The sequence below is a fragment of the Callospermophilus lateralis genome, chromosome 13 (genome assembly GCF_048772815.1).
Source record: "Callospermophilus lateralis isolate mCalLat2 chromosome 13, mCalLat2.hap1, whole genome shotgun sequence".
Taxonomy (NCBI): Eukaryota; Metazoa; Chordata; class Mammalia; order Rodentia; family Sciuridae; genus Callospermophilus; species Callospermophilus lateralis.
In genome coordinates this window covers 59,966,677-59,993,511 of record NC_135317.1, presented here as the reverse complement: position 1 = coordinate 59,993,511, position 26,835 = coordinate 59,966,677, and the positions used below count along the sequence as shown (strand labels likewise).

General features: G+C 38.0%; 1 long non-coding RNA gene across 5 annotated transcripts in view; it reads left to right on the top strand.

Moving 5' to 3' along the window:
- Nucleotides 1–26,835, top strand: part of LOC143379192 (uncharacterized) — a 134,623-nt gene that overhangs the window by 90,435 nt on the left and 17,353 nt on the right. For all 5 annotated transcript variants that reach the window (XR_013088438.1, XR_013088436.1, XR_013088435.1 and 2 more), the window contains 2 exons: nucleotides 6,156–6,257; nucleotides 18,103–18,203. This is a non-coding gene — a long non-coding RNA (uncharacterized LOC143379192). The remainder of the gene's footprint in view (nucleotides 1–6,155; nucleotides 6,258–18,102; nucleotides 18,204–26,835) is intronic.

Sequence of the window (26,835 nt, the reverse complement as noted above, 5' to 3'; positions counted from 1 at the left end):
GTGCATGCCACTATGCAGGGCTCTCTTTCTTTTATGAAGAATTTTTTTTTTTTTTTTTTTTTTTTTAGAGAGAGAGCGAGAGGGGGGGGGAGGGAGAGAGAGGGAGAGGGAGAGAGAGAGAGAAAATATCTTTTTTTTTTTTTGTAGATGGATACAATTTTTTTTTATGTGGTGCTGAGAATTGAACCCGGGTTTCGCCGTGCTAGGCGAGCGCTCTACCGCTGAGCCACAATCCCAGCCCTATGAAGAATCTTTTTAAAAACACAGCTGTAAAAATAACACAATTAAGAAAAATGCATAAAATATAATAGTTAGCTTTTAAAATTATTACAAAACAGATATCAGCTAAAAACAGACTCTTGCTAACATTCCACAGAAGCACCCACCCCTTCCCAATTATGCCCTTTCTCTCCCTGTAAAAGTAACCACTGCCCTGACTCTTACTACTATCATGTCCTTGAATTTTTCACTAGTTTTACCACTTAAATATAAATTTTAGTTTCACTTGTCTTTGAACTCTGGATAATTTTAGAATGTGAGTCCCTCAGCAATTTGTGAAATTGATTCATATTTTTGGGTATGGCTTTGGTGCATTTGTTATCACTATGGTATGTCACACGATGAACATACCACAATTTATTTATTGATTATACTCTTGGTGGATACTTGCTTCATACTAATAATGATGACTAATGCTGCTGTAGAATTCATGTGCATGTCTTCTATAGGCACATATATGTTGTGCAATATCAATTTTAGGTACTTCTACATCTGGAACTTCTGGGTTGCAAAGGTAAGCAGATATTCAGCCTAATAGTTGATATTCAGTTTTTTTCCAAAGTGATTGAACAGTTTTGCACAATGTTCAGTCAACTTTGTGAACTTGTGTTGCTCCATATTCTTTCTAGGATTTTGTTAACAGGTTAGAAAAAAATCAACCATGCAGTTGAAAGTATACTGATATTTTATCATGACTTTAATTTGTGTCTCCTTCACCAGTGATGATATTCAACACCTATGTTTATTGGCCATTTGGAATTTTTTTTTTTTGGAACACCTGTCCAAATCTCTGTTATATTGGGTCCTTGGGGGTTTTTGTTTTTGTTTTTTTCTTTTTCTTTCTTTTGGTGATGCTTGGGATCAAACCCACAGCCTCGTGCATGCTAGGCAAGTGCTCTACCACTGAACTACACCTCCAGCCCCTGCTGTTTTGTTTTTAATTATCTTTTAGTAGTTTTTATACAGGTTTGTTATGAGCCTCTTCTCAGTTACAAGTGTTAAAGCTCATTCTCCCACTCTCATTTATCTTTTCACTCTCTTATCAAAACAGAAGTTCTTAATTTTGATAAATGAAATTTCTAAACTTTAATGTATTCCAATTTATCCCTATCTTTATGGTTTACACATTTCCTTTCTATAAGGATGGCCTTAGGCCTGAGCCTAAGCAATCCCATTTTAAAACCGGCAGTCTCACTAGGCACATCTAATGGAGCCTTCCAGTATGGTTCCTCAGGCACAAACCAGTCACTTCTCCCCACCCTGACAAACTCAGAGTGAAGTCTCTGGCATGTAGTCCTGATAAGGGGGAAAGGCAAAAAAATCAGGGTGGGGACCGCCAGACCAGATGCTTTAATTTACCTCAGGGTAAATGACCTCACTGAGAGACCTGATGACATCAGATAGGAAAATTATATCCCATCTATGTATGATACATCAAAGTATGTAAGTGCATTCTACTGTCATGTATAACTAATTAAAACAAATAAATAAATAAGAAAGAAAGAAAGAGTGGTCAAAAGCCCCCAAATTTAGTATAAATGAAGGAACAAATGAACATTCAGCTAGCTGACACCGATGCATACAAGCCTGAGAGCCTAATGAGGACCTGGGCTGACATCCCAAATCTTCTCATCTGCCTGATCCTCTGTGTTGTTTTGTTGTTCTCACTGCTTTTAAACTCTATAGCACACTTGACTCTGGTGAGAAAAGGACTTCTCCCTATGACTACCTCCTCAGCCAGTCATCAGCTCCACCCCAGGAGAAGCCTGCCTTGGTTCCTGATCTGGTCATCATGGTCTGAGTGTGCATCTGCTGGACTTAGAGCCTAAGGCCTGAGACTTTTGATCTGACACTTGACTTACACACAGAAGGAATGTCTGTCATGAGCCTGTCATGATTAAGTGTGTTTGCTGTGCTTAGAATTAATCTAGAATTGTTTGCTGTGAATTAATTAATCTAGAATTGTTTGCTGTGAATTAATTAATCTAGAATTGTTTGCTATGAATTAATTAATCTAGAATTGTTTGCTGTGAATTGATTATGTCTATTGCAGTACCTAGCATTAAGGATTGTCATTTTCTTGATTAAGAACCTATAGAGTGAAATTGTATTGGGTGATTTGAGTGAATAAAGCATTGACAAAGGCAGAAGCGTGTGAACATTCTTTATTTCTCCCCCTCGACTGCATAAGTTGCACCTTTTGCCATCACAACACTTTCTTAGCCATGAATTCTTCTATATTATTTTCTAAAAGCTTTATAGTTTTTGTCTTTCATATTTAGATCTCCAATCTACCTGGAACTTATTTGGATGAATAGTGTGGGAGGGAGTCAAGTTACATTTTTTTTTTCCTTATTTATCTATTGTCCCTGTACCTTTGTTGAGACAGTCTTTCCCCCAATATTCTTTGCTGAAGCCATGGTTACCCCAGGCTGTCTCTGTCCCTGATCAAACACAGAGTACCATTTCTGCTGGATGAGGGGCTCCTCTAATGGGGAACTTATGCTTGGATACTGCCCACCAGTCCACTACTGTCCCAGAACTGCAGTATGGTCTGATGCTCTTCCTACTTTATTTTCCTGACACAAGTGTTACTCAGGTGTGATCTGAGGGCTCTCCCTTGCTCCCCATTCTTCCTGGGAATTTGTCCTAAGGAGTATTTTGTATGGCTAATCCCATCCTGGTGTCTGCTTCTTGGAGGATCCACAATGACAGAGTAGGGACAGTTCCTAGAATAAGAGAAAAGTCAAGCCTCAGCTTTCTGTCAGAGTGATAGAAAGCAGGGCTAAAAGAGAATAGGTAAAAGAGAATGATTACAGGTCTTTCTGAAAGTAGAGTGAGTGGAAACTTGTACCTAACGACATGGAGGATAAGGGGAGTGTGGAGCAGAATATGACTGAGTGGACGAATTACCTTGTCACAGAGGAGGAGCTCATTTGATGGAGTAACCAATCACACTAGTTCTATGATATTAGAGTATTTTTATGCAAAAATAACAATTTTAGGTTATATTTGTGTTGTAAATTTAACAGTTTACTGAGTGCATTTACTTTTCTGTAGGCCTTTTGAATGGGGAGAAAAGGGACAAATTAAGGGAGGTTTTACAGGCTTTTCCTTTCTTGGGGTCTTTACTACCAATCCTCCCACTCCAGCCTCTTTTTACTTTTGTTTCCAAGATATGAAGATTTGGCTGAAGAAATTAGTTAGTTTCCTTAGGTTACATCATCTCCAGTCAAGGTAGGGTTAGCACATGGCAAACCTGTATGTGGTGGGAGAGCTTTGAAGGTCATGTTTGCCCAGTTGGAAAAGGGGATTTGGGTGAGGAAGATCTCAGATGTACGTTGATTTGGGACACCATGTTTCATAGTACTTAGAGGTGGTAACTTCATGCAGGGAGTGAAGTTTTGATATTCTGCGGGTCACAGATAAATTATATCACTACCAGAAAAGGGGAGGGAGAAATGATAGAAAATGGAGAGGTGTAGAAAAGGAAAGACTGAGAAACTGATATGACTCCATTTTTGAAAACAGCTTCTACCTCAAGGCCTGTCCAGAGGGAGGGGGTGTTACCCTTTCCTTGGAAAAACCCAAAGAACACTCCTAGGCACATAGCCACCCTGCTGAGTTGTTTGTAAATAACAGGAGAGATCTGCAGCGCCAGGTGTCCCTGACTCAGTTACACTAGGTGAGGACCCATAGCAACCCCTAGCAACCACCAATCAGCATGAGACAGGGAAAATACCTGGGATGCCAGATGAAGACACCGTTCCCCCCCTGTAGTTTATGCTGGTTGGTAACATGTAAAGAAACCATGTAGTTTAGCACAAACACCCCTCACAGATTAAATCAATCAGTTCAAACAAATCTCCCTCTTGTACTAACCAATCACCCCTACCCAACATGTTCCCACCAGAGAATGTGCTAATCAATGTTAAGAGTTGTTGTTTGATTTTCCCGAGGTGTGGAATGATTTGCTGTGTGATGTTGTGACGCATAGAGTATACCTAAAAAACCTATAAAATCTCACTAAACAAAGGACCAGGACTCCTCATGACTGTTGGGTCGGAAACGGTTATGAGTCCAGGCTCGAGCTTGCAAGAAAATAAAGACTCTTGTGTGATTGTATTGGATTCTGCTCCTGGAGGTCTATTGGGGTCCCATGAATCTGGCATTACAAGAGACCATTATGGGTGGGTTGTTGGAAGGACAGTAATACAATGAAACATTTTAGATAGGGGTACAGTGTGTGTACATGAATGTGTGTGCATGTATGCATATGTGTACTCGATCCTTTGGTGGGAAGAAAAAAAAAGTGAAAGAGATGTTGGAATCAGAAAGATTCCAAAGAACTTTAGAATCCTTAGATTGGCAGCCATTAAAATAGTTTTGGTTAGCTAGCTTGTATTAAGCTTCCCCTAGGTACTAAGGATGGACCAGATGTTGTGTCTGAGGAAAGGAGCTAGACTTTGAGGATTGGACACACAGGTATTTATTTAAAAGATCCAGATGGTTCAAAGGAGTTTCTAATTTTACATTGTTGGGCACCAGGTTTCAAACTAAATTTGGGATCTGCCTTCCAGCTTTCCTGTTGGCCCTGGGTTGAGAATAGCCTCCTGTTTTACCAGCCATCTGGTCTCTCAAGTCTCTGTTGCTGAGTGGCATCTCCAAATGTCTTCCCACAGAGAGGAAAAAAATCTTCAACAAAATCTACAGGGTGAATATGTTTTTCTAACAGGAGATTTCCAGATGGGATTCTAGAAATGAGTAGGTCCCTACATTAATAGAGTCCATATGTGAGTCACACTTACATATGATTAGGCATCTGATTGAGCAGGAATACATTGAGATGTGTCCTATACTGGATAATTCAGGCCTGTGCTTCTAGGTCTTGATTTCTTGGAACTTCCTTTTCTAAACAAGCAGGCACAGGTGCCAGTTATTAATGTGCTAGGCATTGTTAGCCTATAGTGATAGGAGAAATAATCACTATTAGTTTAGAATGCATCCGTATTACTCAGCTTTCCATTACTGTAGCAATTATCTGAATCCACTTATAAAGAAGAAAGTTTTATTTTGGTTGCCAGTTTGGGAGGTTTCAGTCCATGGTGAGTTGGTCCCTTTGCTTTTGGGCCTGTGGTGAGGCAGAACATCATGCTGGAGAATATGAGGTAGATTAAAGCTGTTCACAAAAGAAAAGGAAAAGGCCAGAGTCCCACAATCCCCTTAGAGGGCATGCCCCCAGTGACCTGAAACCTCCCTTTAGGACCCACTTCTTTGTTTTTTCTCCACATTTCTTATTGGTGCATTGTAGTTGTGCATAAAATGGTGGGATTAGTGGCTACATATTTGTATATGCAAACAATATAGCAATCTAATTTGCTCAATATCATTCCTCAGTATTTTCCCTTTCCCTCCCCTCCTCTCTCCCCCTGGTGCCTTTCATCTACTCTACTGGTCTCTTTGATTTTCATGAGATTCCTCCCACCTTTCTTTTCCTTTTATCCCCCCTAGAGTCCACCTATGAGAGAAGAATATGACTCTTGACCTTCTCAGTTTGGCTTATTTCACTTAACATAATGGTCTTAAATTCCATCTATTTTCCTGCAAATGACTAAATTTCATTTTTTTAATGGCTGAATAAAACTCCATTGTGTATATATATCACATTTTCTTTATCCATTCATTCATCTGATGGATAGACTGGTTCTATAGTTTGGCTATTGTGAAGTGTGCTTCTGTGAACATGGGTATACATGTACCACTATAGTATGATGACTTTAATTTTCTTTTTTTGGGGGGGGGCAGAATACTGGGGATTGAATTCATGGGCACTTGACCACTGAGCCACATCCAGCCCTATTTTGTATTTTATTTAGAGACAGGATCTCACTGGATTGCTTAGTGCCTCACCATTGCCAAGGCAGGCTTTGAATTCGAGGATCCTCCTGCCTTAGCCTCCTGAACCACTGGGATTACAGGTATGTGCCATTGCACCTAGCATGATTTTAATTCTTTTTTTTTATATATTAACTTTAAAAAAAATTGTTTTTAATTAGTTATACATGACAGCAGAATGCATTTTGTTTCATTGTACACAAATGGAGTACAAGTTTGCATTTCTCTGGTTGTACAGGATGTAGAGTTGCATTATTTGTGCAATCATACATGTACATCTCATTTCACCATCTTACCTACCCCATGCCCCTCCCCTCCCCCATTCCCCTATGACTTTAATTCTTTAGGATAAATACTGAAGAATTGTATAGCTGGATCATATGGTGGTTCTGTATGGAACTTCCATACAGATTTCCATAGTGGTTGTACTAATTTACAATCCCATCAACAGTATTAAAGGGTTCCTTTTTCTCCACATCTTCTCCAGAATTTATTATTGTTTATATCTTAATGACTACCATTCTTAAAGATGTGAGATTAGGCCACATTTTCCTACAAGTTCTTCTACCTTCAAAAAGCACCAAACTGGAGACTAAGCCTTTAACACATAGGCCTTTGGGGGCACATTCCAGATCTAAATTATAGCAATGTCTCTTTTTTTAAGATGACAAAAGTAGAGAATGACTTAGCTTTAGCCTTGACATCATCATCATCACCATTATTATTATTTTTGGAAAATAATCCATTGTTATTTCTAGCAATGTTGCCTCTGGACAGAAGCAGTTAAGGCTTACACCAGGACTTGTGGAGACCTTAATACAAATCATACTATGGATTTTCTTTGCTTCCCACTCTTAGTTCCTCTCCTTGACAACCTGGCATTTTTATCCTGATGAGATCAGTCCAAAATGAGTATCAAGGGCTAATTTGAAGAGAATGAGAAGTCACAAAATGAATCCATGTGACTAGAGGGGCTGAACAGAATTGGATGGAGGTGTAACTATTTGCTTTGCTTTGATGAAGTCTGGGGCTTAAGAGTTGGGGCTGTGTGAGCCTCAGGGCCTTTCTTCTAAGTACCAGATGGTAGAGCCACCTCACTGAACTCTGCCAGCTGCCGGGCCCATGTGCCTGGGTGAGATTGCCCTGCTTTGCAAACTGCAGACTGGTTCTGTCTGTAAGAAGGTATAATTATGGTTGAAACAAATTTATAATAGTACCTGGATAGATATAGCTCAGTTGGCTTCTGACACATTCTGGCTTAAAGGGTCAGAGAGCTTCCATGAGAAGGTGGGATAGTGCAGGACTAAATAAGTAGGAAGCAGACATTGGCCACCTCTCTTAGTTCTCTTCAGTCGCTTATTATAAACAACTCTAATGCTTTGTGTGAGGAGATATGGAAATCTAAAAAGCCTAGCTGACTCACTTTTTCAAAGCTTTTCTCAATAACAGGCAGGCAATAAAACGGGTCATTGTTTCCCAAAATAGATTTTTGCAATGCTTGGGGCCCCTGTATTTGTAGGAATAGTAGATCTGAGTATGTGGATATGTCTATCTCTGATTTTTTTTTTCTTGTAAAAAAATCTTACAATTACGGTTTCTGTTTTTATTGTCTGTGTACCTTGAATCTCTGTCCTGTCATAACCAGACCTTTTAGCCCTTGTGATAGCTGCACCTGAATTATGCAAGAGTGCAAAACACCATGGGAAACACAGATGGGGTGGATGAATTCTGAATTGGGCTCTGAAGGTAGAAGGCTGTGCATTTTCTGGATTTGTCTTGTAGAACTATGGAGCACATGAACTCGGCACCAATTGCCCTCCTTGCATTCTTTGTCCCGGCCTTCTGATCTAGGTGTCTTCCTGTTTAATGAGCCTCCAAATCTGCCATTCTCTAGATTGGGACTTTCTGCCCCTACATCATATTCCCCTGCCTCAGCTGGCAGAATCAGGCTAATTCTTACCTCTCTTTAGAGTTTGGGACTAGATGTTACTTCTCTGGGAAGACTTTTCTGAACGCTGCCGGCCTGGGGGTTGTGTGTGCCCCGGCAGACCCTGCTTCCTCTTCACGCAAGGTAGTACCAATTTGCTTCTTGCTTTTTCCTGCTCAGCAGTATTCTTCACAGAGACAGGGACTATGTTTGTTTTCCCTAGCACAGAGCCTGGCACACAGTAGATGCTTAATGATTGAGCAATGAATGGACCCTGTTGTTTATCATTTGCCTCTCCCACACTGCAAAGGTCGGGTGAGCTCATTTTCCTTTTCTCTCTTGTTACTACCTTCCAAAGCCAGCAAAAACTATCTTTGCCTGTCTTTCTGTTTTGTTTTGTTTTCTTCCTTCCCCATCATTTTAATTAGCTTAAAAATTCAATTGTCTGGATGCCACTTCTCTGAAGTCTGTTTGGATGAAATAATAAAACCTTGTATGTTTGTTTGTTTGTTTTCCAAGCCGCTTCATGGTTATGGAAAGAGAAAAAGCAAAACTGGAGACAGAAGACCAATGTCAGAGCCTCCATTTCTAAAATGTCAACATTGCCTGCAACTCTCCTTGGTTTGGGGCTCTTTTGTGTAACAGATGTTTTATAATATTAGGGCTTTATAATATTAGGTCCAAAATGTACTCCAAGAGCAGTTTGAGCAAATCATTATCTTTACTCCTTTTCTGCCTGTTATATATCAGGTAGTGATGCAGGACACCCAAAGTGGACAGAGTATACTACTTTGCAGGTCTCCATTGTTCCTCGATTTTTATTTCTTCCAGCATAGGACTTTGGCTTCACTCATGGTTTTCACAGAAGGATTATTTTTCATTCAAAAAGAGAACCATAGAGGTAGAATTCAAGAGGGAGGAAAGAACAAAACACCTCCAGACGTCTATTTTTAGCTGACTTGGTATAAATGACCTTGATGATGGGGTATTGTAAGTTTGGGAACCAGGAGTAGAGGGGCCTTGGAAGTTCTTCACTTTGAACAGACTCGGAATCCAATCCTGTGGCATTCTTCAATCTGCCAGCAATTGTTGGAGTTGAAAGAAAACCACTATTTACTATTGTTCAGATTTGTTTTAAAATATTTATAGTGAAGCAAGAATTAGAAGAATAGGCACCTAATATATGCCAGCCACCAATTTGAGTGTTTTACTTAGTCATCATCTCATTAAATTGTTTTGATTAGACATTCATAAAGAATATTCATAAAATATATGTGATGTGTGGAGAATTCTGTTGGAGGGAACACCTGCATTTAGCATTACCTTTGGGTCCCTTGTTTCTTTCTGGAGTCCGTTTTCTTCCCTTCTTATATATAACCTTTCTCCTGAATTTTCCATTTATTCTTCACTTCCTTTCTAAAGTATCTTTCCATTGTTTCCTATATTCTAAAAACAATACATTGCTGGGTTTTGCATGGCTTTGGACTGTATGCAAATGAAATCATACTGTTTGAGTTTTCTGCAACTTGCATTTTTCACTCAAATATTTGAACCTGAGATTCATCCACACTATTATGTATCACTCTAATTCATTTTCATTATCATATGGTATTAGATTGTGTGAATATCCTGCAGTGTGTTTATTTATTCATTCTGACATGGATGGACATTTGCTTGCTTCCATTTTTTTGGGGGGGGGGGGATACCAGGGATTGAACTCAGGAGTACTCAACCAATGAGCTACATCCCTAACCCTATTTTGTATTTTATTTAGAGACAGGGTCTCACTGCATTGCTTAGCTTCTTTTTATTGCTGAGGCTGGCTTTGAACTTGCAATCCTCCTGCCTCAGCCTCCTGAGCTACTGGGATTACAGGCATGTGCCACCACACCCAGCTGATTACTTCCATTTTTAAAAACAATTACAGTTAGGGCTTAGATAATCATTCTTATATGTGTTCCCTCCTGCTCATGGGCAGAAGTTACTTGTTTTTCTTTATTCAAAGAGTTTAGAAAGTTGCAAATATTACAGACACAAAACCCAAGAAATTGAAGGAAGTTTACCAGTATAGTTGGAATTTTTTTCCTCCCTGTAAGCACATATGCATGTATACAATAGTAGCTTTTGCTGGTGCTTCTGATTTATTTAACAATGTTTGTTTTCCATATTTTATACTAATGCATTATAGTTATCCATAATAGTGGAATTCTTTGTCACATATTCATACATGCAAACAATATAACAATATAATCAGTATTATTCCCTAATAATATTAGTATTATTCCTCTTTCTCTCCCCTCTTCTTTCTCTCTGGTCCCTTTTCTCTACTCCACTGGTCTCCCTTTGATTTTCATGAGATCTCCTTTCCCCCTTTCTTTCCCATTTTCTCTCTAGCTTCTACATATGAGAGAAAACATATGACCCTTGACTTTCTAAGTTTGGCTTATTTTGCTTAACATAATTGTGCTAGCTCTTTGTAGCTGTGACCAAAAGATCTGACAAGAACAACTTTGAGGAGGAAAAGTTTATCTTGCCTCATAGTTTCAGAGATTCAGTCTGTGATTGACCAACTCCATAGCTCTGGACCTGAGGTGAGGTAAAACATCATGGTGGAAAGGCCTGGCAGAGGGAAGCTGCCCAATTCATGACAGCCAGGAAGCAGAGAGAGTTTGAGTACAAGAAGCCAGGGACCTACTTCCTCCAGCCACTCCCTACCTGCTTACAGTTACCACCCACTAATCCAGTCAAATTATCAACCCATCAAATGGATTAATTACTGGATTAAGTTATGACTCTTATAATCTGGTTATTTCACCTTGGAACATTCCTGTATTGCCTCACATATGAACTTTTGAGGTCACCTCATATCTAAACCATGACAATAATGCTCTCAAGTTCCATCCATTTTCCTATAAATGACATAACTTCATTCTTCTTTTTGGCTTATTAAAACTCCATTGTGTGTGTGTGTGTGTGTGTGTGTGTGTGTGTGTGTGTGTGTATAATGTTTTCTTTATCCATTCATTCATTAATAGACACTTAGACTGGTTCCATCATTTGGCTATTTCAGTTGGGCTGCTATAAACATGAATATCTATGTATTTCTGTGGTATGATAACTTCAATTCTTTGGGCTAAATACTGAGAAATGGTATAGCTAGATCAAATGATGGTTCTATTCCTAGTGTTTTGAAGAATCTCCATACAGATTTCCATAGTGGTAATACTAATTTTCAACCCCACCAAGAATCTAAAAATGATCCTTTCCCCCCAAATCCTCTTCATTATTTATTTATTTTTAAATATTTATTTATTATTATTATTATTTCTTTTTAGTTTTCGGCAGACACGACATCTTTGTTTGTATGTGGTGCTGAGAATCGAACCCGGGCAGAAAGCATGCCAGGCGAGCGCGCTATCCCTTCAGCCACATCCCCAGCCCCATCCTCTTCATTATTTATTAGTGTTTTATTCATGTTGACTGCCATTCTGACAGTTTGAGATGAAATCTCAGTAGTTTTGACTTCCATTTCCTAATTGCTAAATACAATGAAAAAATTTTTCTTATGTTCATTGGCTACTTGTATTCTTTTGAGAAATATATGTTTGGTTCATTTATTTTGGAATATTTTAATGGTATTTTTGTTTATTAAAAGCATGTATACTAAGACCATGTGCTAGTTTAGTCTCTTTGGGTATTCATGGTTGGGGAAAACCCAGTTTGGTGGGTCCCTGTGGCCATAACCAAAGGAACTGCTTCTTCCAGTCACTAGACAATAAGTAACATTTCACCTATAGGCTTTGCAAATCCAAATCTATTAAATAGCTTCACTGTCAAAGTAAGAGTATTTTATACTTGATGAGACAAGGCATTCCTAAAGACAGAGCTATTTTAATATATTAAGTTATTTAAAGAGTTGCTGAGGCAAAATTATGAAGATCTGTTTAAAGCAAAATGGAATGTCCTTGGACTAGTTTCAAATCTTGTCTATGATTTACCAGTTGTGCAACTGTGCACCTTTGTGTAGTATACCTGTTTTCATTAGGGTATGTTAGACACCTAGTCAGACCAGCACATATAAAAGGGACTTTATTAAAAAGATGGATCTTGGGCTGAGGTTGTGGCTTAGTGGTAGAGTGCTTGCTGAACACATGCAAGGCACCAGGTTCGATTCTCAGCATTACATAAAAAACAAATAAATAAAATAAAGATATTGTGTCTACCTACAACTAAAAAACATTAAAAAAATAGATGGAAATCTTGGAATCCAAAGAGAAAATGAACAACCATGCCTACTCTTGACACCATATATGGGAAACTGAGGCTTAGCGAGGTTAAGTTTTAACTATTAAAGCCTGTGGCGTAAGCAAATTTAAACATGCACTAAGCACCATCTGTGAATGAATCCATTACATGTTTTGTGCTTACATGGTAATCTATTTTTTCATGGTATATAAATGCCACTCTGATTAATGAAGTTCAAGGGTATTTTAAAATATATTATAGATAAAAGCTTTTATTAAATTCTTTTTCAGTACAAGTAAATACACGGGGAGGTATTGATAACATTCCTTTTTATTTAAAAAAATAGTTTTGTAAAAACAAAATTAAATATGCACATAGTTTAAGGAATCAATAGTAAGAATGAAAAACTTGATAGGGGTTTTCCTTCCACTCCCAACTTCTCCACATTTCCTGCTGTTTGCAAATAAATTTCTTAAAATCCTTTGTTAGTTACCTCCATGTCTCTAAACAGCATGCTTATCTTTATTGATGTTTTGGTGTTAGAAATAATCTGCATATTTTCCACTAAGGAAGAGAGGAATTTAGTTTTATTTACATATTACCTCTAACACTTGATTATATCAATATTCAGTAAAAACATTCTTAAGACTTAAATAATGCTATTCACAACCAAACCATGTAGTATACTATGATTACTTTATTTACCTTTTCTATTTGGTTGTTTTGTTTAGTTTTTTTTTTTTAATCAACATTCCCCCAACCTGTTCCTAGTGTATAAATCTGCTTAGTACCTAAGTGCTTAAGACAATCAAATTGACTGTTTTGCTGATTCTAGAATCTCATGACCTGTTTCACACTGGGATGATTATAAGCCATTCATTGTGTTTAGTCAACTTTCCATTATTGTAAGCAATACCTGATACAATCAATTTATAAAAAGATTTATTTGATTCATGGTTTTAGAGATTCCAATCCTTCATTGAGTAGACCCCATTGCCTTTGTGCCTCTAGTCTGGTGGGAGTGCATGGAGGAGCAGAACTGCTCACCTCATGGCTGGGATGTGAAAAAAGAGAGAAGAGAAAGGGGCTGGGGTCCCACCTTCCCCTTCAAGGGCACACTCCCGAAGTGACCTAAAGACCTCATACTAGACCTCTTCTTCTCCTCCCTCCTCCTCCTCCTCCTCCTCCTCCTCCTCCTCTTCTTCTTATTATTAGGATACAATATCAGGATATACCTTGACATAATCACAAAAGCATGGAATCCAATCCACTCTAATTCAGTATTCAGCAATTCCTCCCATTCCCATCCACTGCTTCCCTCCCTCCAATTTCACTGATCCCTCATCAATCCATTTACAGTTTACTTTTTTTTTTCTTTAGGAATTTGCAGTCCCACCAGCAATGTATGGTGTGCCTGTTTCCTCACATTCTCACCAACATTTATTGTTATTTGTATTTTTGATAATTGCCATTCTTACTGGAATGAGACGTGGTTTTAATTTGCATTACCCTAATTGCTGGAAATATTGAACATTTTTAAATATATTTGTTGGCCATTTGTATTTCTTCTTTTTAAAAAATATTTATTTTTTAGTTTTAGGTGGACACAATATCTTTATTTTATTTTTTTATGTGGTGTTGAGGATTGAACCCAGCAGTCCACGAACGCCAGGCGAGCATGCTACCGCTTGAGCCACATCCCCAGCCCTGTATTTTTTCTTTTAAGAAGTGTCTGTTTAGTTCTTTTGTCCATTTATTGATTGAGTTATTTGTATTTTTGGTGTGAAGTTTTTACAGTTCTTTGTATATTCTGGATATAAATGCCCTATGTGAGGACCAGGTGGCAAATATTATCTCCCATTCTGTTGGCTCTCTCTTCAGATCTTATGTCCTTTGCTGTGCCGAAGAATTTTAATTTGATGCCATCCACTTATTGATTTTTAGTTTTATTTCTTGTGTGTTAGGAGTCTTCTTAAGAATTCAGTTCCTAGCTAACATATTTGAGGGTTGGGCCTACATTTTCTTGTAGCAGTTTTATGGGTTTCTAGTCTAATTCCTAAGTCTTTGATCCGCTTCAAGTTGACTTTTTTTTTTAAATATATATTTTTAGTGGCCAATGGGTCTTTATTTTATTTATTTATTTTTATGTGGTGCTGAGAATGGAACCCAGTGCCTCGCACATGCTGGGTTCTACCACTGAGCCACAACCCCAGCCCCTCGAGTTGACTTTTGTACAGGGTAAAAGATAGGGATTAAATTTCATTCTTCTACATAGGATTTCCAGTTTTCACAGCACCATTTGTTAAAAAGGTTGTTTTCCCCCCCCAACATATATTTTTTGGCATCTTTGTCTAGTATCAGATAACTATATTTATGTGGGTTTGTCTCTGTGTCTTCTATTGTAGACCTCACTTCTTAAAAATCCCACCACCTCCCAATAGTGCCACCATGGGGACCAATTCTTTAACACAGGAACCTTTGGGGAACATTCTAGATCCAAACAATAACAACTATCGTAAGGGCCTCCTTCACTATCATCCCAGAAATTCCCTTTGCCTCTCTTCTGGGTTTGATTACCCATTTCCTGGATCCAATGTCCTTTTCTTTGTTGATTCTCACACTTTGGTGGGGCACATCCTCTAATATCTCGTACTTTCCTGAGAAAGTTAGCACAGGAAGTGTTTTGAGATCTTATGTGTGTAAAAATGCTTTATTCTACCCACACACTAAATTATAATTTGACTGTATAAAGTTTGGATTGAAAAACATTTTACCTGCATCATTTTCAGTGTTGCTATTGAGAAACCCAAAGTCTTTCTGATTCTTTATACTTTTGTTGAAACTCTGTTACTCTCTTTTTTCTTTTTCTGAAAACTTGTAGAATTTTTTCTTCCTAATTGTGAAAAATTCCACAGTACATATTCCTCTTTGTCATCTGTTGTCCTGGGATCTCAGTGGGCCTTTCAACTGGAAATTCTTTTCTTTCACCCTGGGAAATCTCAATGAGTTCTTGGCTGATTTCTTCTTTTCCATATATTGAGTAGAGAACAATGAATGGTTTATTCAAAATCCTTTTGTTCAGATATTAGACTTCCTGAAGGGTTCTGTTTTTGTTTTCATATCTTTTTTCCTTTGCCAGTTTTCTATCTCTTTGCCTTGGCTCTATTTCTGAAAAAGTTCTACACTATTAACTTCTTACCCTTGGGATTTCAATTTTGTCATCATACTTTTAATTTCTAAGAACATAGGGTGTTTTTTTGTTTGTTTTTAAATTCCTTTTTCTCTTTTCATAAGCTCTGTCTCCTCCAGGTTGCTGTTTTCTGCTTATTTGTTTTGGCCTCTGTCTTTCATCTTAGAAGTTTTTCTTGAATACCCCATTCTAGGCCCTTTGTGTATATTTGGGAGTGGGATTGCTTCAAAGTTAATGACTGGGTGAGGCCTGTCAAATGTGGGCTTAACTAGAGTGATCTGGCTGGAGCATTTCTTTTGACATAAGTATCTTGAGGATGTTTTTCACTGGGACCAGAATTCTAAAGGGAAGATGCCTCTAGTGTCCTGTCTAGAGGGAAAAAGTCTGGACAGTGTCTAGGAAATGAGTGGAAATAGGCCTGGGGTGGCAGAGGAGGTAGGGAAGGTCTCAAAATCAGTCTGGAAATCTTCACATGCTCTGCTCATGTTTTCAATATGTCATCCCTACTCTTGGTCAGAATAAAGCTTAATTGCATCTTAAATAGCCTTTCTGTCACCCCACACTCACCCACTCCCAAAGGTACCTGGAGCTGGGTTGGAATGTTTCTTTTTTTCCTCTTCAGAGTTGGGGATTGAACCTAGGACCTCATACATGTTAGGCTAGTGCTCTCCCACTGAGCCACACCTTCTCTCTCTCTCTCTTAGGGTTTATAAGTCAGTTATCCATCTGCTCATCCATCTGCTTTCCAGTTTCTCTTACCATGTTGCTTCTGTCTTTGTCCTGTTCTCTTTATGGTTTTTGTGGGGTTCACCAAGATAACAAAGGCTGAGTGTCTTTAAGCTGCCATCATTAACTAGAACCCTAAAGTTTATTTTAAAAAGGCATTGTAGGGAAAGGATCAGAAATCATCACTCCAATTCTATTCCCTTCAGCCCTTCTTTTCAAAACCCTTTACTTTTCTGTCCCCATTTCACAGGTCTCTATTATCTGCTAGTTAATCTGTGCATCTTGACTGACTGGTACAAATAAATAATATATAACAAATTACTGATTGCTCCTAATGTGAAGAGCTCCATGCATTTGGTTACCTCCTCACATGTTTCCTTTAAGAAAAGTAAACTGTACTAAAGTAAATTGTACTACTCTTTTGAAAACTGTGCTACTGCATATAGTTAGTGTCATGTGGGAAAAAAGAATTGTCATTCTTACATACTCATTATTTGTTATTGACTAGTTGCCTTTTTAAAGGTGACAGGCATCATTTTTCTTTTCTTGGAAGATGATTTGTTAAGGTCATTTTTAACTCATCTGCTTTGCTAAGGATTTTCAGGAATGACATTTAAGTCACTCATAATAAGCTTAGAATTTGAGAGACAGACTGCTAGTGTCCAAATTACAATAGGATGAGGAGGACTCTGGGCACCTGAGAAGAGGAAGCTGGAGTGCATGTCCTGGATGCTTTTTCACACCTCTGAAATCAGACTGAGCATGTGAGGCTTCAACATTAAACATTTATCCACAGAGAAGACAGGTGGGCTTGCACCATATTGGAATGAGTAATGATGAAATAAATTGGGGAGAAGGGCTGTGGGACTAGGGAAAGTGGTTTTCCTCCAAATGATCTTTGCTTTTTCATTCACAAAGTTAACACACAATTCAGCTGTTTGGCTTTAATATGCGGAGGGCTTGAGACATCCTCTGTCTTCTCTAGATGTTTCTTCCAGCTATCTTCTCTTATGTTTCCCCAGTTCCTGGGTTTATTTATTTCTTTTTACTGCTATTTATAATTCAGAGGTAGCCACACATAGTCAGGACTTAAAGATGTTCGTATGTTAACAAAGTTTTAGAGGAAACACTTTCTTATTATGTGTAGAGACAGATGTGACTGGCTTTTTATTTCATAGGGTTTATCTGTGTCAAGCAGGTTACACAAAGGTATATAAGAGCAGAAGATGTATTTATTACTCTATGAGGTAACAATCAACTAATTTTTAATCTAAAATAATGAACACATCTCACCTGGTTGAATCATCACAGAATTTCCTTCTTATGGAAATATGTAATAAGGTGGAATTCACCTGAATTCCTCTTGGAGAGTGGGAGTGTGTGTCTGAAAAAAGGATTTTGGGAAACCAGTTGAGGTCAGGATAGGGGACTCCAAATGACAGGCTCAGGAATCAGAAGTGTTCCATATGCCTTCTAAGGAGACTGAATCTCATACTGAGATGGTCAGGTCTACAAGCTTAGAGGGTTAGAGGCACCATGCACCTAAACTTTTCTTAGCAATAGTGGGAGAAGAATTTGACTTTATTCACTTTTAGTTGTTACTTCGGATATCTTTATTGAGTCTTCTCTGTTGCTCAGCTATGTGACTCCAGCTGATGTGTAGCTGGGGTACATACTATGTGCTGGGCCATTAGTGGTCTCCATAAATAGATTAAGGAGAATTGAAAACTCACTTGTGTTTTTAAAACAGTCCACTTTAAATAAATTGCTCTGGATCACTTGAGGCTGGGTTCCTTGAGCCCTCCACTGGCCTTTCATATTATTTACTTACCTTTTGCAGGGACACAAAGTGCTGTAAGAACTCAGAGGATGGAGAGACCATTCTAGCATTGGACAGAATTACCAGTGACTGCAGAAGGCTTTATGGAGGCAAGACTTGATGTGAGTTTCAAAATATTGGGAGTGTGTGCCAAGGAGCAATTGATGGATGTATGCTTTTGTGGGAATATGAGGTGAGGGGATAGCATGAGTCCCAGATCAAGGGTGGAAATATCAGCTAGAAAGTGAAGCATTTTGGCTGATTTATGGAATAACGAGGGATAAAATCTGAATTGCATACCAGGGTCAGTGGGTTGAACTTCAACTTTCAACTGTTCAATTCATTGTTGGAAATTTCTGATGATTTCAGACCATACTTGCTGGGTTCCCCAACTTACTCACAATTGTATCAGCCTCATTTACAACACTTTTCCAGGAAAAAATTCCACTGGCTACACAGTTCTTTGAGAACTTTGTAGATAATTTTTAAAAAGGATATTTTCATACATTATTATTTCAGATATTACCAGTTAGTAATGTCATAAAAGCTATTCTATTATAATTTTCCAGTTTCATTTTTGTTCGATTCTCCTCTTTGAAAGAAAGCTGTAATATATAGAGTAAAGACATTAGAAAAAAAAACCTCAAGTTTTATTGTGTAGAGGTACACAATACTCATAAACAATGCAGGTCTGACTTGTCTTTGAACATCTGTAGAATAATGGGACACTCAGAGATAATATGATGCCTGATGGTATTTAAGATAGAAAGGTATTTCTTGATTTTGAACAAAGTGGATTTAGGTCTTTGTTTGGGGGACCAGGAAGAAAAACTGGTTCCATCACAAATCCTTTTTGCTGGAATAGACAATGTTTCATTAAAAGGCAGAGAAAAAGTGCTGATGTAAAAACCTTCCTTTTTGGGAAGCTGATTCTTTTTGTCATGGAACAAAGACTGGCAAAAATATCCACATTTGCAGTTATCAGGATAGCAAAACTTGAAATTTGATGAACAAATGTATCTGTCATTTGATATATTTTTTTTTCGGCCTCATGATTCAGCATTTTGATTCACTTTAACCATTTTGAAAAAAATGAAGCATTTCTTGTTTGTGAAATAGTTTGTTTCTTTGAACTATTCCTAGTTTGTGGCCTAGTTGACTGTATGGCATTTTCCCTAGGCTTAGTATAAGTAAAAACATGGGAATCTCAAAAATGCCACAGTGAGTTGGCCCAGCTTGAAGTCCATGAGGATAGGAACAAGAGGGCATATTTAAGAATGGAAATGATACAGTTACATCTGCTGACATCAGTCTCCAAAGGACCGGGAAGGGTCCCCCAGGCATGCTGGTTTCCTCTGGGTTACAGATTAATAAAACATGAATTCATATGAATGACTCTCAAAGCACATTCTATTTCCAGCCTGTATGGCCTCTCTCCATTTCTTTCCCATTGAAAACCCACCTCTGCAGCATGTCACCCAAGCACATCAGTGATTGCCCCAGCTTACCTTTCCATAGTGGAAGTTGCTTCTCCCACTATCCCAGTCATGCAGGATTCACCAGTTCTGAGATAACAATCTCTTTGGCACCTCCAGTCTTTGCCCTTTACTTATGGCCTTTCCTGCCTACTTCCCTTGATCAAAATCCTACACACTTGTTTTTCAAGATCTCTAGCATGAAGCCTTCTAGACACCCACAGTCATTCAACATAGTATATAAGGAAATGATACAGTTACATCTGCTGACATCAGTCTCCACATCAGCCAGGCATGATGTGATTAAAGATAGGACACAGCCCCTTCAGAGGACCACATGTACCACATACATGCTTCCATAGACCTCACAGCTGATGTGCCAGGGAGTATACTGGTAATGTTAAACCATGACACGTTTCTTTCATTCATTTTTTAAAATTAATTTTTAATTTATGTATGATAGTGGAATGTATTACAATTTTATTACACATATAGAGCATAATTTTTCATATCTCTGGTTGTATACAAAGTATATTCACACCAATTCATATTTTCATACATGTACTTTGGATAATAATGACCTTCACATTCCACCATCATTTCTGACCCCATATCCCCTGCCTTCCCCTTCAACCTCTCTGCCCTATAAAGAGTTTGTCTATTCCTCCCATGCTCCCTCGCCCTACCCCACTATGAATTGGTCTCCTTATATCAGAGAAAACATTCAGCATTTGATTTTTTGGGATTGGCTAACTTCACTTAGCATTATCTTCTCCACCTGCATCCATTATCCTGCAAATACCATGATTTTATTCTCTTTTATTGCTGAGTATATTCCATTGTGTATATATGCCACATTTTAAAAAATCCATTCATCCAATGAAGGGCGTCTAGTGTGGTTCCACAGTTTAGCTATTATGAATTGTGCTGCTATAAACACTGATGTGGTTGTGTCCCTGTAGTATGTTGTTTTTAAGTCCTTTGGGTATAGAGCGAGGAGAGGGATAGCTAGGTCAAATGGTGGTTCCATTCCCAATTTTCCAAGAAATCTCCAAATTGCTTTCCATATTGGCTGCACCAATTTGCAGTTCCACCAGCATTGTATGAGTGTACCTTTTCCCCCACATCCTTGCCAACACTTATTGTTGTTTGTGTTCATAATAGCTGCCATTCTGACTGGAATGAGATGAAATATTAGAGTGGTTTGGATTTGCATTTCTCTGATTGCTAGTGATTATGAACACTTTTTCATATATTTGTTGATTGATTGTATATCATCTTTTGAGAAATGTGTGTTCAGGTCCTTGGTCCGTTTATTGATTGGGTTATTTTTTTTTTTTTTTGGTGCTTAGCTTTTTGAGTTCTTTTTATACCCTAGAGATTAGTGCTCTATCTGATGTATGAAGGGTAAAGATTTGCTCCCAAGATGTAGGCTCTCTATTCACCTCACAGATTGTTTTTTTTTGCTGAGAGGAAACTTTTTTAGTTTGAGTCCATCCCATTTATTGATTCTTGATTTTATTCTTGTGCCAAAGGAGTCTTTTTTAAAAAAGATATTTATTCTTAAGTTTTAGGTGGACACAATATCTTTATTTTACATTTATGTGGTGCTGAGGATCAAACCCAGTGCCTCGTGCATGCTAGGCAAGCACTCTACCACTGAGCCATAACCCCAGCCCCCAAAGGAGTCTTATTAAGGAAGTTGGGGTGTAATCCCACATGATGAAGATTAGGGCCTACTTTTTCTTCTATTAGATGCAGAGTCTCTGGTTTTATTCCTAAGTCCTTGATCCATTTTGAACTGAGTTTTGTGCATGGTGAGAGATAAGGGTTTAATTTCATTTTGTTGCATATGGATTTCCAGTTTTCCAAGCACCATTTGTTGAAGAGGCTATTTTTTCTCCAATGAATGTTTTTGGCACCTTTGTCTAATATAAGATAATTGTAATTATGTGGGTTAGTCTCTGTGTCCTCTATTCTGTACCTTTAGTCTACCAGTCTGTTTTGGTGCCAATACCATGCTGTTTTTGTTACTATTGCTCTGTAGTATAGTTTAAGGTCTGGTATAGTGATGCCATCTGCTTTACTCTTACTGCTAAGGATTGCTTTAGCTATTCTGGGTGTCTTATTTTTTCAGATGAATTTCATGATTGCTTTTTCTATTTCTATGAGGAATGTCATTGGGATTTTGATTGGAATTGCATTAAATCTATATAGTGCTTTTGGAAGTATGGTCATTTTGATAATATTAATTCTGCCTATCCATAAGCAAGGTAGATTTTTCCATCTTCTAAGGTGTACTTTGGTACTTTGACTTCTTTCTTTAAAGTTCTATAATTTTCATTATATAGGTCTTTCACCTCTTTTGTTAAGTTGATTCCCAGGTATTTTATTTTATTTTATTTTTTGAGGTTATTGTAAATGGGGTAGTTTTCCTCATTTCCCTTTCTGAGGATTTGTCACTGATATACAGAAATGTCTTTGGTTTATGGGTGTTGATTTTATATCCTGCTACTTTGCTGAGTTCATTTACTAGTTCTAGAAGTTTTCTGGTGGAATTTTTAGGGTCTTCTAGGTATAGAATCATATCATCAGCAAATTGTGCCAATTTGAGTTCTTCTTTTCCTATGTGTATCCCTTTAATTTCTTTCATCTGTCTAATTGCTCTGGCCAGTGTTTCAATAACTATGTTAAATAGAAGTGGCGAAAGAGGGCATCCCTGTCTTGTTCCAGTTTTTAGAAGGAATGCCTTCAATTTTTCTCCATTTAGAATGATGTTGGCCTAGGGCTTAGCATACATAGCCTTTATGACATGTTGAGATATGTTCCTGTTATTCCTAATTTTTCTAGTGTTTTGATCATAAAGGGGTGCTGTATTCTGTCAAATGCTTTTTCTGCATCTATTGAGATGATCATATAATTCTTATCTTTGAGTCTATTGATGTGATGAATTACATTTATTGATTGACATATGTTGAACCAATCTTGCATCCCTGGGATGAATCCCACTTGATCATGGTGCACAATCTTTATGATATGTTTTTGTATTAGATTTGCCAGAATTTTATTGAGAATTTTTGCATCTATGTTCATTAGAGATATTGGTCTGAAGTTTTCTTTTTTTATGTGTCTTTTCCCGGTTTTGGAATTAGAGTGATATTGGCCTCGTAGAATGAGTTTGGAAGTGCTTTCTCTTTTTCTATTTCCTGAAATAAATTGAAGAGTATTGGTATTAGTTCTCCTATAAAGGTTTTGTAGAACTTGACTGTGTATCCATCTGGTCCTGGGATTTTCTTTGTTGATAGACTTTTGATGACATCTTCTATTTCATCACTTGAAATTGATCTGATTAAATTGTGTATGTCATCCTGATTCAATTTGGGCAAATTATATGACTCTAGAAATTTGTCCATGCCTTTGATATTTTCTATATTATTGGAGTACAAGTTTTCAAAATAATTTCTTATTATCTTCTGTATTTCTGTAGTGTCTGTTGTGATATTTCCTTTTTCATCACGTGTGTTAGTAATTTGAGTTTTCTCTCCTCTTCATTAGCATGGCTAAGGTTCTGTCAATTTTATCTATTTTTTCAAAGAACCATCTTTTCGTTCTGTCAATTTTTTCAATTGTTTCAATTTTATTGATTTCATCTCTGATTTTAATTATTTAATTATTGATATTAATAATATCAATTATATTGATATTTAATTATTTCTGTCTTTTACTGCTTTTGGTGTTGATTTGTTCTTCTTTTTCTAGGGCTTTGAGATGTAATGTTAAGTCATTTATTTGTTGACTTTTTCTTCTTTTAAGGAATGAACTCCATGCAATGAACTTTCCTATTAGTACTTACTGCCTTCATAGTGTCCCAGAGATTTTGATATGTTGTATCTGTGTTCTCATTCACCTCTAAAAATTTTTTAATCTCTTCCTTAATGTCTTCTGCAACCCATTGTTCATTCAGCAGCATATTGTTTAGTCTCCAGGTGTTGGAGTGGATTTTATTTTTCATTTTATCATTGATTTCTAATTTCATTCCATTATGATCTGATAGAATGCAGGGTAGTATCTCTACTTTTTTTAATATTTGCTAAGAGTTGCTTTGTGGCATAGTATATGGTCTATTTTAGAGAAGGATCCACGTGCTGCTGAGAAGATAGTGTATTCTCTCGTTGAAGGATGAAACATTCTGTATATGTCAGTTAAGACTAAGTTATTGATTGTGTTAATTAGTTCTATAATTTCTTTGTTCAGCTTTTGTTTGGAAGATCTATCTAGTGATGAAAGAGGTGTGTTAAAGTCACCCAAAATTATTGTGTTGTGGTCTATTTGACTCTTGAACTTGAGAAGAGTTTGATGAACATAGATGATCCATTGTTTGGGGCATATAAATTTATAATTATTAAGTCTTGTTGGTGTATAATTCCCTTGAGCTGTATGTAGTGTACTTCTTTATCCTTTTTGATTGACTTTAGTTTGAAGTCTACTTTTATTTGATATTTGATATGATATGGAAACCCCTGCTTGCTTCTGCAGTCCATGTGAGTGGTATGATTTTTCCCAACCCTTCACCTTCAGTCTGTGGATGTCTTTTCCTATGAGACGAGTCTCTTGGAGGCAGCATATTATTGGGTCTTTTTTTTTTTTAATCCAATCTACTAGCCTATTTCTTTTGATTGGTGAGTTTAGGCCATTAACATTCAGGGTTATTATTGAGACATGATTTTTATTCCCAGCCATTTTTGTTTATTTTTGGTATTTAACGTGACTTGGTTTCTCTTCTAATTAGATTTTCCTTTAGTGTAATACCTCCTTCTGCTGATTTTCATCATTGTTTTTCATTTCCTCTTCATGGAATATTTGCTGAGGATGTTCTGTAATGCAGGCTTTCTAGTTGTAAATTCTTTTGTTTATCATGGAAGGTTTTTATTTAATCATCTAATTTAAAGCTTAATTTTGCTGGATATAAGATTCTTGGTTGGCATCCATTTTCTTTCAGAGCTTGGTATATGTTGTTCCATGATCTCCTGGCTTTGAGGGTCTGGGTTGAAAAATCTGCTGAGATATGAATTGGTTTCTCCCTATATGTGATCTGATTCCTCTCTATTGCGGCTTTTTTTTTTTTTTTTTTAAAGAAAGAGTGAGAGAGAGTGAGAAAGAGGGAGAGAGAGAGAGAATTTTAATATTTATTTTTAGTATTTGGCGGACACAACATCTTTGTCTGTATGTGGTGCTGAGGATCGAACCCGGGCCGCACGCATGCCAGGCGAGCGTGCTACCGCTTGAGCCACATCCCCAGCCCCTCTATTGCGGCTTTTAAAATTCTATCCTTATTCTGTATGCTAGGCATTTTTATTATAATGTGTCTTTGTGTAGATCTATTGTAATTTTATGCATTTGGTGTCTGATAAGCCTCTTGGATTTGGTTTTCCAATTCGTTCTTCATGCTTGGGAAATTTTCTGATATTATCTCATTGAAGAGATTGTGCATTCCTTTGGTTGGAAATTTTGTGCCTTCCTCTACCCAATAACTCTTAGATTTGGTCTTTAGATGCTGTCCCATAATTTTTGGATGTTCTGTTTATGGTTTCTAACTTTCTTCACTGTGTGATCAACTTTATTTTCCAGATTGTATACTTTGTCTTCATTATCTGATGTTCTTCCTTCCAAGTGATCTAGTCTGTTGGTATGCTTTCTATTGAGTTTTTAATTTGATTTATTGTATCCTTTATTTCAAGGACTTCTGACTGGGTTTTTTTTTCAGTGTCTATCTCTTGAAGTAATCTTTTGCTACCTGTTTTTGTCTCTTATCTCTTTGTTGGAGTGATCAATTTTTGCCTGTATTTGCTCATTTAGGTCATTCTTTAAATCACAGATTATTTTAATTATGAACCTTCTGAACTCCTTCTCTGATATTTCATCAACTTCACTGTCTATGGGTTCTGTTATTATAGTGTCCTGGTTTGTTTGGGGCACTTTCCTTCTTTGTTTTTTTATGTTGTCTATGTGTCTTCCTTTCTTGCAGTGTGGATCTGAGATATTACAGTTTCTTCCCTATATTCTTATAGTACCTGTGCAGATTGCCTGTACCTCACCTTGATGTTGGGCTTCCAGACCCTGCTGGTGTCCCTCAATGTATGCTATTGCATCTAAAGATGGTGGTGGCAATAGCTGAGGTAACTTGAGATAATAGTTAAGGTGCCCCAAGATGGAAGCAATGTCTTACAGAGATGGAGCTGAAAGGGTGGGCTGCACACTCTCTTTGGGATGCCTGCTCTGAGAAGCAACTTCTTCTAGGCTCTGTCTATTGTCAAAAAGTTAGGGGCTACTGTGTGGGGAAGGCTGTGGTGATGACTGCAGGGTCCAAGATGGAAGTGGGTTAGGCTTAGGCCCCAGGTGGGGGAAGGGTGAACTTGACCTACCCTGGACCTGGGTTCTGAGCAAGTCAGTGTGGTCAGATATGGGTGGGGCCTGGGCTCCTGTGGTAGTCTGCTGGTCGGAAGAGGTGGTCCTGTGCTGGAGGCTAGGCTCTGGCAGGTGCCTGTTGGTGGAGGGGTGGATCTGGGCCCACTGTGAGCCTGGGTCCCGCACAGGCCAGTGTGGGTGGATCTGGGCCACTAGGCTTGACCTCTTGCGATATTCTACTGGTCAGAAGGGGTGGTCCTGTGCCAGAGAGTAGGCTTTGATGGGTGTCTGCCCCATGGGTAGAGGGGTGGACCTGGGCCTAATGTGAGCCTGGGTCCTGCTTGGGTTGGTGTGGGCCTTTTCTTTCATTCTTGAAAGTCCCCAGTTCCTGGTTGTCCTGTAGCTGCAAACATATTAATCAGTGGCTCCAGGGATGGTAGGAATAGCGTAGGACAGAGGAATCATGGTTCACTTTTAAACTTCAAATTAGATTAGTTTTAAAAAATCCATAACCAGGCATTAGTCTTGAAAGCAGACTCTGTTGAAAGAGAAAAGGGCTATCAAGAGACTCAGATCTTAAATAACGAGAGCCAAGCTGGGCCTTTGCAGATTATAAAATGTTTGCTGTGAGTGTAGAGAGAACTCAGGAAAAAGAGAAGCCACCCTCCCCCAGTGCTGGGGGAGAAATGGAATAGATAGTGAAGTTTTCATGGGCATGATCTGTTCTCCTGGTGGAATCAGAACCCCTGAAGAGGATTCAGTAACAACCAGATGGCTGGGTCTCTGGGAAGTTTAGGGTAAGTTCTCTGCTTCTTCTGGAGTCTGTGAGCCTCTTAGAAAAGATTTGGCATGACTGTTGTGACAGCATGGTGTG